The following is a 12918-nucleotide window of genomic DNA, read 5'->3' as shown; positions in this document are numbered from 1 at the left end:
ATTGCAACACCCACCATTTTATTCTCTAGGGTCTCTGCTAAAAATGTATGTATGTATGTTTGTATGTTTGGGGGTTAAATACATAATAATAAAAAAATTTTTTTTTTTTTTTTTTTTTTTTTCTTGACAACAAAAAGTGCCAGGAAAAAAGCCTGTTCTTCAAGTGGTTAAAGCAAAATTAAACCCCAAACCAAACTATAACATATTTCAGATCACCAATCATTAGACGTGGTGGCTGCATTTGTTTTCTTTTTTAGGCTTTTTTTCACCTAGCGATCTGACCAGTATCACACCTCCTATATTAGAGTGCCTCCATTCTACAGGGGGCATCTTTGACAATGCTGCTATCCAATCCAGGGTGGGGGGGAGTGTTAGATCAACTAGCAGATTTAGATATACTAACAGGCTGAAAGCCAGCTCACACTTTATAAGCCTATACAGCAGTATTTTTTTTTTTTTTTCCCTTTTGGATAAAGGTTTTACATAAATACAAGCTGATTGGTGTAAGCACCCCTGTCAGTGGTAAGTGCATTGTCTTAACCCTCTAACTGCTACATATGCAGGGAAGCTTGTTCTGTTAAAAAACAACAGACTTAAGCCTCGTACACACAATCGGATTTTCATCAGGGAATTGTGTAATGACAGACTGTTGGCCTAAAATCCGCCCATTAGTACGCTCCATCAGACAATTGTTGTCCAACTTTCTGCCAACATATGTTGGATGGCAGGCTAGTAAATTTTCAGCGGACAACGGTCTGTTGTTAGATTTTCCTATCGTGTGTACACAAGTCCGTCACACAAGTTGAGAGTACAAACGTGCATGCTCGGAATCAATGCTCACCAAACACGACATTAGCAGAAGGTGCCTAAAGGGTTGCTGAAATTCCTCGTAGTACATCACAATGATCGTGTTTGTTGGCCGACAATTGTGCCCTTAGTATGCAAGACAAGTTCCTGGCACAAGCCCTTCGGACAAAAGTCTGATGCTTTGTTGGCCAACAATCTGATCGTGTGTGTGAGGCTTAACTGTTAAGTAAAGGAAAGCAAGTCTAAAAAAAAAAAAAAAAAAAAAACTAATGCAGCCATCATATTTTAAGGATTGGCAAGTTGAAATGTTTGCTTTTGAGTTTAATACGGCTTTAAAGTGGAGAAAAAAAACAAAAGAATAGTATACAGTCCAAGAAGTTTTAGCCTCCTCCTCCTGCTCCTCCTCCTCCTCCTCCTCCTGCCATTTTTGGCATTTCTTTTTTGGTGGGGGCGGGTACCTAATTTTGACACTTATCCCCTCCTCTTTAAAGTGTATCTAAAGCCAAACTTTCTTTTCTTTTACGTTTTTGACTTGTGTAAATAATATATATCTACACTGATGGTAAAAATACTTAAAGGGGATGTAAAGTCTGAAAGTTTTTTTTAACCTAAATGCAATCCTTGCATTAAGGTAAAAAATGTTCAGGTGTCAGCATCGCCTCCTCAGCCCACCTTTACTTACCTGATGTCCCTTTTGATCCAGCGCCGTGCACGTCGGTAGATTGTTTCTTTCCTCATTTACGGGTCTTCCTGGCTTTGCTGGGGCACAGGCAGCCATTGTCTCCCAGTACTGTCAATTAACGCCAGTGACAAGGGGGCGGGGCCGAGTCCTTCTGTCTGTGTCAATGGAAGCAGTAGAGGGACTCGGGTGGGAGCATGCACAAGCCGCTTTCCATGGGGGCACTGGACAGAGAGGAGGGGCCAGGAGCACCAGCGCGGGACCCAAGAAGAGGTTCAGGGGCGCTCTGTGCGATTCCATTGCACAGAGTAGATAAATATAGACATGTATAATTTTTTTTTTTTTTTTCTATATAGATATAATGTGAATAGTTTACACGTAGATGTGCTCCCCACTATACAAATTAGAATATTAGATTAAATTCTAAACTATAACCACTTCAGCCCCAGCAGGATTTGCCCCCTTCCTGACCGGGCCATTTTTTTGTAATACGGCACTGTGTCGCTTTAACTGACAATTGCACAGTCGTGCGACGTTGTACCCAAACAAAATGTATGTCCTTTTTCCCATTTCCGTCTTTCAGGACAGCACCATAGAGAGGACAGCACCATAGAGAGACCTTGGCTCCTCCCCTTCTGAGGAAACACCGCCTTCAACTTAAAGCTTTAAACCTCACCGCTCTCCCCCGGCCCCTCAGTTCTGGTGTTTCCTCCGGTGGGGAGACATCGCAAGGAACCAGGGCCGCACAGCTAGGGAGGCTGAGGCTAATTGCAGGCTGACCAAAGGGGGCGCTCTCTCTCTGGCTCTCTCCTGCTCATTTTTTCTAAAGAAAGCTGCAGTCTAAGGGGCTAGGGTGGCTGAGTACCTTTTAGAAGACTGCACATCACGCTCCCCCAGCTTCTCTTAGTGAAGTTGTAAGCTGGGGGGGTCCGTTTTCTTTCTTGCCTAGCAGTGGCATAGGCGGAGGCACAGAAGACCGCCCTGCACTTGCAGCCAGCGTGGGAGCTCTGAGCGCTGGGTCGGAGGACGGGTGACGTCATTTCCGGCGGAGGTCGGTGTTTCCGTCTGACCCGTGACTCCCGGTTCCGGTCGCGGTGTTGAAAACGGACCGCGCGTTCGGCTGGTGCTGCCTCTGACTTGCTGTGGGGACAGTACACAGGGGCTTGGATCACCACTGCACTCTAAGGAGATGTCGGAAGCAGAGGCTTCAAGAACCGCTCCAGGAGAATCCTGCACCAGCCACTCTAAGGTAAGAGGAACCCTGGGGTGGTGTTCCCTTACCGCTTCCTGTAAAGCTCCACAGGTGTAGAACTCCCCCTGGTGGTGAAGGGGGGGAAAGGGTTGTGTCTGGGTCCCTGGTGATGGTTGGTCCCGGGAAGTGCACCCCTGGTGGCCCTCCGTGGTAGTGCTGGTGAAAGTTTGCTGATTGCTCCCTACTTTTAACTTGTTTTCCAGGGCAAAGCTACAGAGAAAAGCAAGTCGCCCCACAGTGCCAAGAAGAAATGCCCCTCATGTAAAATCACAATGGGGGAATCTTGGTCTAAACCCCTTTGCAGGGATTGTATAGAGGGGCTAGTAAGGGAGCAATCTGGAGAACAGTCTTCAGATTTAGCAGCATCCGTGAAAGAACTTTCCAATACGGTGCAGACTTTTAAGACATTATTTGCCAGTCTTCAGTTGCCACAGCCGCAGGTTGTTTCTCCACCAGCACAGCAGAGTGTTCCTCAGTCCTTAATGGATGCTCCCTCGGGAAGTGGAGAGAATCCAGGAGGTGCCAGATTCGAGGTTGAGGAAGAGCCTGATAGCGGGTCCTCAGATCCCCAGGGGGAATCAGAGGGAGAGGAGGCGGAAGGGGAATCCACAAGATCCTCTCGCTACAAGCTTTCCCTGGAGGAGGTGGAGGAGCTCCTAGGAGCCATTCATACCACCCTAGGAATCCAGGAGGAAAGGAAAAAACTTTCACTCCATGACCAGATGTACAAGGGACTAGGGGAACATAAAAGGAAGGTGTTCCCGGTCCATGAGGTCTTAGTCGACGCCATCAAAAAGGAGTGGCAAGACCCCGAAAGGAAGCCTTTCCTTTCAAAGGCACTTAAGCGTAGGTTCCCCTTTGCAGAAGAGGAGGCGCTGGTATGGAACAAATCGCCTAAGCTAGACGCAGCCTTTTCGCAGGTCTCCAGGCACACTGACTTGGCCTTTGAGGACATGGGGGCACTCCCAGATCCCATGGATAAGAGGATAGATTCCCTCCTGAAAAAATCCTGGGACTCTTCCATAGGGAACCTCAAACCTGCCATGGCGTCCACGGTGGTGGCACGAAACATGGAGTATTGGCTAACGCAAATTAAGGCGCATATAGAGGCGGGCACGCCTAAGGAAACAATCCTTTCGTCTTTTCCCATGCTCCTTAAAGGAATAGCTTACCTGGCAGATGCGTCAGCTGAATCGGTGCGTATGTCTGCAAGATCAGCCGCATTGTCCAATTCGGCAAGAAGAGCCCTATGGCTTAAAACATGGCAGGGAGATACCGCATCCAAGGTTAAGCTCTGCGGCATTCCTCTCACGGGGGACTTGCTTTTCGGGCCAGGTCTGGAAGCTGTATTGGATAGAACGGCTGACAGAAAAAAGGCATTTCCTTTTAAAAGAAAACCGGCAGAGACTAAAAGAAAGTCTCGGCCGTGGAAGAAGTTGGACCCCCCAAAATCTGATCAACAGAAAAAGGGGTGGGGACAAAAAGGGAAGGGGCGTGGGGGGGCTATTTTTCGCCCTCCTGAACAGCCCAAAAAGACAAAGTGACAGAATAACGGTGGGAGGAAGACTGGGGGCCTTCCTGCCACAGTGGGAGATGATCACCTCCAACAATTTTATTTTGGAAGTCATAAGAAGAGGGTACAGGTTGGAGTTTGCAGAACCTCCACCATGCAGACTCCTCGTAACCACGCTTCCGAAATGTGCAGAGAGGTCAGCGGCTCTCCTTTCCTCCCTCCAGGAGTTGGAGGAACAGGAGGTGGTAGTTCGAGTGCCAGAAGGAGAGACGGGCAGAGGCTTTTACTCCCACATTTTTGTGGTGCGCAAACCCTCGGGGAAGTTCAGGCTCATCCTGAACCTGAAGCCTCTGAACGTCTCTCTCACCTACAGGAGGTTCCGAATGGACTCTATCTATTCGGTAAAGACACTTCTTCCTCCAAACTGCTTTATGGCATCGATAGACTTGAGGGATGCCTACCTGCACATTCCCATTGCAGATCAGTGTCAAAGGTTCCTCAGGCTGGCAATAAATACCAGAGAAGGGACCTTTCACTGGCAGTTCAGGGCCCTTCCCTTCGGACTATCCTCTTCCCCCCGCATCTTCACCAAAGTCATGGTAGAAGTCTTGGCTTTCCTACGGATCAGGGGCATTTCAGTGATCGCTTATTTAGACGATCTACTACTTTTTGCCCCTTCCGCGGAACAACTGTCGCTGGACCTGCAGTTGACAAGGAACATCTTAGAGGGTCTAGGTTGGCTCTTAAATCTGGAGAAGTCCAATCTGACTCCTTCGCAAAAAGTAATCTTTTTAGGTTACCTGTTGGACTCAACAAAACAAAAGGTCTTCCTGCCTATGGAGAAGATCCAGAAGGTAGACAGGGCAATGTCGTTACTCCAGGGCAGCCAACAAATATCAGTAAGAAAGGCTATGTCAGCCTTGGGGTTACTGACGGCAGCACTTCCAGCAGTCCAGTGGGCAGGATTACACTTTCGCCCCTTGCAACTATTTATCCTGAGCATTTGGGACCACAGTCAGGAATCTTTGGATTCCCTGATAACTGTACCGGACCAGGTCAAGAGATCCCTATGGTGGTGGCGGAAAGAAGCCAATCTCTCTCAGGGTCTGGAATGGGTTCTGCCGGTGTCCAGATGCGTCACGACCGATGCGAGTGGCATGGGTTGGGGGGCGCATATGGGGGACCGGGTGGCTCAGGGAGGCTGGCGGAAGGAGGACGCAGGAAGATCCTCCAACTGGAGGGAGCTGAAGGCAGTAGCCTTGGCACTCAAAACTTTTCAAAAGGAACTTCAGGGACAGCATGTGAGAGTCCGGTCGGACAACTCCTCAGCTGTAGCCTACATAAACAGGCAGGGGGGTACCAGGAGCAGACCTCTGTGGACCCTGGTAGAAAGCATTCTCAGATGGGCCGAATTAAACGTCCTATCCCTCTCGGCAGTGCATCTGAAAGGAGATCAAAATCTGGTGGCGGATTACCTCAGCAGGAAACGGCTGAGGGAAGGCGACTGGGTTCTGAATCAGGGGGTTTTCGAAGCAATATCCCAGAAATGGGGGAGGCCATGCATAGACCTCTTTGCCTCGAGAGAAAACAGGAAGGTGCATCTCTTCTTCTCCCTAAACAGGTGGGATGGAGCTCTAGGGATAGACGCACTGGCTCAGAGTTGGGCTTTCGACAGGTGTTATGCCTTCCCCCCACCTGTACTAATCCCAGCCGTCCTAAGAAAATTCCAACTGGAAAACACAACTCTCATTCTTATTGCGCCACATTGGCCCAGGAGGCCTTGGTTCTCCATCCTGAGAAGTCTGGCAGCGGAACCTCCCTGGCTTTTGCCAGTTCAGGAGAATCTCCTTTCCCAGGGGCCAATCTGTTGTCCCCAGGTGGGGAGATGGAGCCTCGCGGCTTGGCTACTGAGGAAGATCTGTTGAAGAACAGAGGGTTCTCAGATAGCTTGGTAAAGACCCTCCTTAACTGCAGGAAAAAAGAAACCCAGGTCATCTACCAAAAAACATGGAGGCGTTTTAATAGCTGGTGTACAGAAACTTCTTTTGATACTCACAGCTCTATAGCGGTCTTAGAGTTCCTGCAGGCAGGGGCGGACAAGGGGTTAGCCCTTGGCACCCTGAAAGGGCAGGTTTCTGCTTTGAGTGTGTTTCTGGAGAAACAACTAGCCTCCGATCCTTGGGTCATTAGATTTTTTAAAGCATTGAGTAGGCAGAGACCTCTGAAGGTCCCCCCCTTCCCAATGTGGGATCTTTCCTTGGTCCTACAAGCACTTACAGGGGAACCCTTTGAGCCATTGGAGACGTGTACACTAAAATGGATTAGCCTCAAAACGGTGTTTTTGGTGGCAATCACTACAGCAAGAAGAGTAAGTGAACTCGAGGCCCTCTCCATTAGGGCCCCCTTTTTTCAGGTATTCCCGGACAGGGTAATTTTTAAGGCCGATCCGGCCTTCTTACCGAAAGTAGCCTCGGTTTTTCATAGAGGCCAGGAAATTGTTTTGCCCACCTTTTGTTTGAATCCTGTGAGGGAACAGGAACATAGGTTTCATAAACTAGATGTAAGAAGGTGTGTCCTGCAATACTTGAAGGATACAAAACCATTTAGAAAATCTGATTCCTTTTTTGTGTTATTTTCAGGAACCAGGAAGGGAGGCAAAGCCTCGAGGCGCACTTTAGCTAGGTGGCTAAGGTTAGCTATCAGTCAGGCTTATATATTTAGCGGGTTAGAAGCCCCTAAGGGTATCAGGGCACACTCCACAAGGGCAGTGGCGACCTCTCAGGCCGAGTGGGCTGGTGCGTCTCCGGAGCAGATCTGTAGAGCGGCAACGTGGTCTAGATTCGACACGTTCGTGAAACACTACAGATTGGACCTTCTGTCAGCAAAAGACCAGGCTTTTGGGCGTAAGGTTCTGCAGGCAGTAGTCCCACCCTAAGGTAAGGTGCTCGCTTATCCTCTCTATGGTGCTGTCCTGAAAGACGGAAATGGGAAAATCGGAGTTACTTACCGGTAACGTCCTTTTCCAGGAGTCTTTCAGGACAGCACAGTTACCCACCCTACTGTAGGGATATTCGTGATGGAGTTCATCGCAGAAGAACGTCAGGTAAGATCAAAGTTATTATGACGTGTTCTTGTGTCTCCCCAGCTAACCGGAGGTCCTCTTGAAGAACTGAGGGGCCGGGGGAGAGCGGTGAGGTTTAAAGCTTTAAGTTGAAGGCGGTGTTTCCTCAGAAGGGGAGGAGCCAAGGTCTCTCTATGGTGCTGTCCTCTCTATGGTGCTGTCCTGAAAGACTCCTGGAAAAGGACGTTACCGGTAAGTAACTCCGATTTTTTTCCCCACAAATAAAGCTTTCTTTTGGTAGTATTTGATTGCCTCTGCGGTCTTTATTTTTTGCACTATAAACAAAAAAAGTGACAGTTTTGAAAAAAAAACCACACTATTTTGAAGTTTTTGCTATAATAAATATCCCCAATTTAAAAAAAAACAAAAACAAAAAAAAAACAAAAAAAAACTTTTTTTCCTTAGTTTAGGCCGAAATGTATTCTTCCACATATTTTTGGTAAAAAAAATAAGCATATATTGAATGGTTTACGCAAAAATGATAGCGTCTACAAAATAGGGGATAGATTTATGTCATTTTTATTATTATTTATTTTTATTTTTTTTCAGGACTGTGACATTGCGGAGGACAGATCAGACACTTTTGACACTATTTTGGGACCACTGACATATAGTGATCAGAGCTAAAAATAGCCACTGATTACTGTATAAATGTCACTGGCAGGGAGGGGGTTAACACACTAGGGGGCGATCAAGGGGTTAAGTGTGTTCTAACTGTGGGACTGACTAGGGGAGGAGAGAGATCGGTGTTCATACTTGGTATGAACACACGATCGGTCTCCTCTCCCCTGAGAGAACCGAGATCTGTGTGTTTACAAACACAGATCCCGGTTCTCGCTCTGTCACGAGCGATCGCGGGTGCCCGGTGGTCATCGCACGCGCGTGCTGTGACATCTTAAAGGAGCAACGTACAGCTACGGCGATTTGCGCAGCCATGCCACCCTGTCGCAGTGTAACTGCGGCAGCTAGTCGACTAGTGGATAATATCTGAATTGTATTAAACGCTGATATAGAGCACTCTTTTTATATCCTAGATAGGGATGATATGCGATTCTTGCCTTGAAAATATATGTAGATGTTTTTATATACACATCTTTTGTATACTGTAAATTTTTGTTTCATATATTTGAAAACCTTAAAGTAATATTGAAAGAAAACAAATTTTATTTAAAAAAAAAAAAAAAAAAAAAAATATATATATATATATATATATATATATATATATATATATATATATATATATATATATATATATATATATATATATAAATTTTTTAATTATTATTCATGATTTTATATAGCACCAACAGTTTACGCAGCGCTTTACAATGTAGAGGAGGGGTCAGTACAATTCAATACAGAAGGGACAAGAGGGCCCTGCTCATAGAGCTTACATTCTAAAGGGTGGTGGTACAAAAGGTAATAGATGCGGGAATGATTTGATGGGAGTTAATTAATTTAAATTAAATATTTTTAAATTAAATTAAATAATTTTTAATATGTTTTAAATTTTTAAACAGTATATTAAAAAAAAAATGTAAGACTGTTTACAAAAAATTACAGAACAAGTCTAACGTAAGCTGACTAATTACTATTAGATATATTATAGCCTGAAAAAATTAGAACCATAACAGATATTACACGTAACTATTTAGTTACTTCCGCCTTTACACTATAATGTTCCAACCACCATTCAAAAGTGGAGACAATATCCAAACTCCATGCAGGTTCAAACGCAAAAGCCCAGCTTCAAAGAAAGTTGGCTAACCACGGTATTTCGTGTGTTACTATAATTCCCATGACTGGTCCCAGTGTTAATAAAATGTACCTCCTTTTTAGATGTTCAGCACCCTGCAGGTATCGCTGAAAATCCAAGAGCGGGACAGTGCTTGGGATTCCTGTCATTTGTTCTCAAGGCATTGTGTGCGACTGAACCAATTACAGGATCATAGGGATAAAAATTCTATCTACAATCTGCCTATTGTGACCATGATTGGAAGATGAAGAAATGTAAATATCTTGGCGCTTAGAAAACACTGAAGCTGCAAATTGAGTTTAAAATATAATTTTATATATAGTATTGAATTTTGTTGGATGCTTTCTAATGTTTTGTATGATAATTACTGAAAACCGAATAAACAAATAAAAAAAAAATATATATATATATATATATATATATATATATATATCTATCTCATGCTCTCAAATTTTCTACCAACAAATGTTTGTCGGATTTTCTGATCATGTGTACAAAAGTCCAAAGTACAAACACGCATGCTTGGAATCACACATCACTATTGAACTTCCTTTGTATCGGCTCGCCGTATGTCTTGTACTCACCACTTTCGTAATTGTTGGCCAACATTTGTGTGACCGTGTATGCAAGACAAGTTTGAGCCAACAACCTTCGAACAAAAATCCACGGTTTTGTTGTCGGAAAGTCCGATCGTGTGTACAGGGCATTAGTGTATAAAGCTATTTATATACTTAGCACTTTCACCCCCTTCCTGCCCAGGCCTATTTTAATCTATCAGCGTTGTCACACTTTGAATGACATTTACTCAGTCATGCAACACTTTACCTATATGAAATGTTTGTCCTTTTTTCACACAAAATAGAGCTTTCTTTTGGTTGTATTTAATCACCGCTGGGTTTTTTTTTTTTTTTTTGCGCTATAAAAGAGAAGAGACGGAAAATTCTGTGAAAACAATTTCTTGGTTTCTGTTATAAAATTTTGAAAATTTAGTAATTTTTTCTTCATAAATTTTGAACAAAATTTTATACTGCTACATATTTTTCGTAAAAATAACCCAAATCTCATTTCTTGAGACCCAACAAGCCAGGAAAGTACAAATACCCCCAAATGACCCCTTTTTTGGAAAGTAGACATTCCAAGGTATTTAGTAAGAGGCATGGTGAGTTTTTTTGAAGTTGTAATTTTTTCCCACAATTCTTTGCAAAATTTTTTTTTTTTCACAAATTTGTTATATTAGCAAGGTTATTTCTCACACACAGCATAAGCATAGCACACATTACACCCCAAAACCCATTCTGCTATTCCTCCCGAGTACGGAGATACCACATGTGTGAGACTTTTACACAGCCTGGCCACATACAGAGGCCCAACATGCAAGGAGCACTGTCAGACATTCTTGGAGCATAAATTACATATATAATTTCTTGACTACCTCTTTACACACGATCGGACATTCCGACAACAAATGTTCGATGGGAGCTTGTTGTCGGAAATTCCGAAAGTGTAGGCTTCATCAGACATTTTTTGTCGGAATTTCCGACAACAAAAATTTGAGAGCTGGTTCTCAAATTTTCCGACAACGGATTCCGATCGTGTGTAAACAATTCCGACGCACAAAATTCCATGCATGCTCGGAATCAAGCAGAAGAGCCACACTGGCTATTGAACTTCATTTTTCTCGGCTCATTGTACGTGGTGTACGTCACCGCGTTCTTGACGTTCGGAATTTCCGACCAACTTTGTGTGACCGTGTGTATGCAAGACAAGTTCGAGCCAACATCCGTCGGAAATAAATCCAGGATTTTGTTGTCGGAATGTCCGATTGTGTGTACGTGGCATTACACTTTTGAAGGCCCTGGAGTACCATGACAATGGAAACGCCCCAAAAATGATCCCATTTTGGAAAGAAAACAACCCAACGTATAATCTATGAGGCATAATGAGTCTTTTGAACATGTCTTTTTTTTTTCAAGTTTTTGGAAAATGTGTAAAAATGAAAACGCTTTTTTTTTTTTTTTAAAGTTGTCCATTTATACAATATTTCTAACAAATGGCATGTACATGCCAAAAATTACACCCCAAAATAGATTCTCCTACTCCTCCTGAGTACGTCCATGTATGCCCTCCAAGAGTTATCCGACCGCGCTGCAGCCGTCATTCGGCACACAGGTGTCCTTTTATGAAACTGCGGTAAAATACCGTGATTCAGTTCTCAGGCATTCTCAGAGGAGATCGCTCTCCTCTGAGTGCCTGTTTATGAAAGTGTGTAGATCGCTTCTCATGTTGAGTTGAGAAGCGATCTACAAACGCCGGGAACTCTTGAGAACGGCTCCTCTAACTATAATCTCGTGTGATGTAGCGGGATTACAGTATGAGGAACCATAAAATACAAAAGTGTAACACGAATCAGCACACATTATTCCCCAACATATTAATAAAATAATAAAGTTAAATTCCCCCTACACAATATACATTAACATAATTATTAAAAAACATTGTTTTTATCAATATTTAAAGATCATACATGTGCCTATTTAAATGTGAATGGTGTATAGTAAATGAATGTAATCCACATACCCTGTTTCCCCGAAAATAAGACCTAGTGAGATTGTCGGTGATGGCTGCAATATAAGCCCTACCCCCCAAATAAGCCCTACCCTGTTTCCCCGAATATAAGCCCTACCCTGAAAATAAGACCTACAAGGACTTTATCTAGGGCTTATTTGGGGGGTAGGGCTTATATTGCAGCCATTACCGACAATCACGCTAGGCCTTATTTTCGGGGAAACAGGGTATGTAATGCAGCTATAAACCATTCCTATAAATGCATAATACATTTATAAGTTTAATTAATTATACAAGTATAAATATTTATTAATACATTAAAATAAAATATATTTCATTATAGATAAACATAAAAATTGATAAACTGGTGCGATGCGAGAACACTGCGAATCCACTGCGGGTTCCTGCATCGCACCGACTCGCATGTCAGTTCACACTGCCATATGCGAATTGCTAGGGAGTGTCAATACATTGTTAACGACACGCCCAGTTCAGCTTCCATATCGCGCTGCGAACTGACAGTTCGGACATGAATTGGATCGCATGTGTGTGAACACACATGCGATCCGATTCTGGTCCGAACAGAAAAAAGGGTCCTGTGCGTGTTTGCACCGAATGCGGTGCGATTTCAGCCATACTATCTGTACGGCTGATATCGCACCACGCAGACATCGCATGTAATGTGAACGTCAGTGCGCTGCGAATTACATGCGATGCCTGTGCGATGTCTGGCATTGCACAAGTGTGAACCAGGCCTAAAAGTTAATGACACCCCCAAATCAGTTTGCATATTGCAGTGCGATCTGGAAACACCCATGCGATCTGATTCTGCTGCGGACCAAAAAAAGGGTCCTGTACAAGTTTGGTCCGAATGCAATGCGAATTCAGCCATACTATCTGTATGGCTGAAATCGCATCGCACAGAGATTGGATGTGATTTGCAGTGCGGTGAGAATCACATCCGATCTCGGACACCGCAGCAGTGGGAACCGGCCCTAAATCATATTGCATTTGCACCAAAATGGTACAGGACCCTTTATTTGGTCCGCACTGGAATCGGATCGCATGGGTGTGAACACCCATGAGATCTGATTCCTGCACCATTACATAGTTCGCACTGCGATCTGTGAAATGATCTGGGGGTGTCATTAACTTTACATTGACACCCGGAGTGGTGCGCAGATGTCAATGTAGGTGCGATGTGGAAACCCACACAGGAATCTCG

This window comes from Aquarana catesbeiana, linkage group LG12 (genome assembly GCF_042186555.1).
Source record: "Aquarana catesbeiana isolate 2022-GZ linkage group LG12, ASM4218655v1, whole genome shotgun sequence".
Lineage (NCBI taxonomy): Eukaryota > Metazoa > Chordata > Amphibia > Anura > Ranidae > Aquarana > Aquarana catesbeiana.
Note: the sequence above shows the minus strand (reverse complement) of the source record.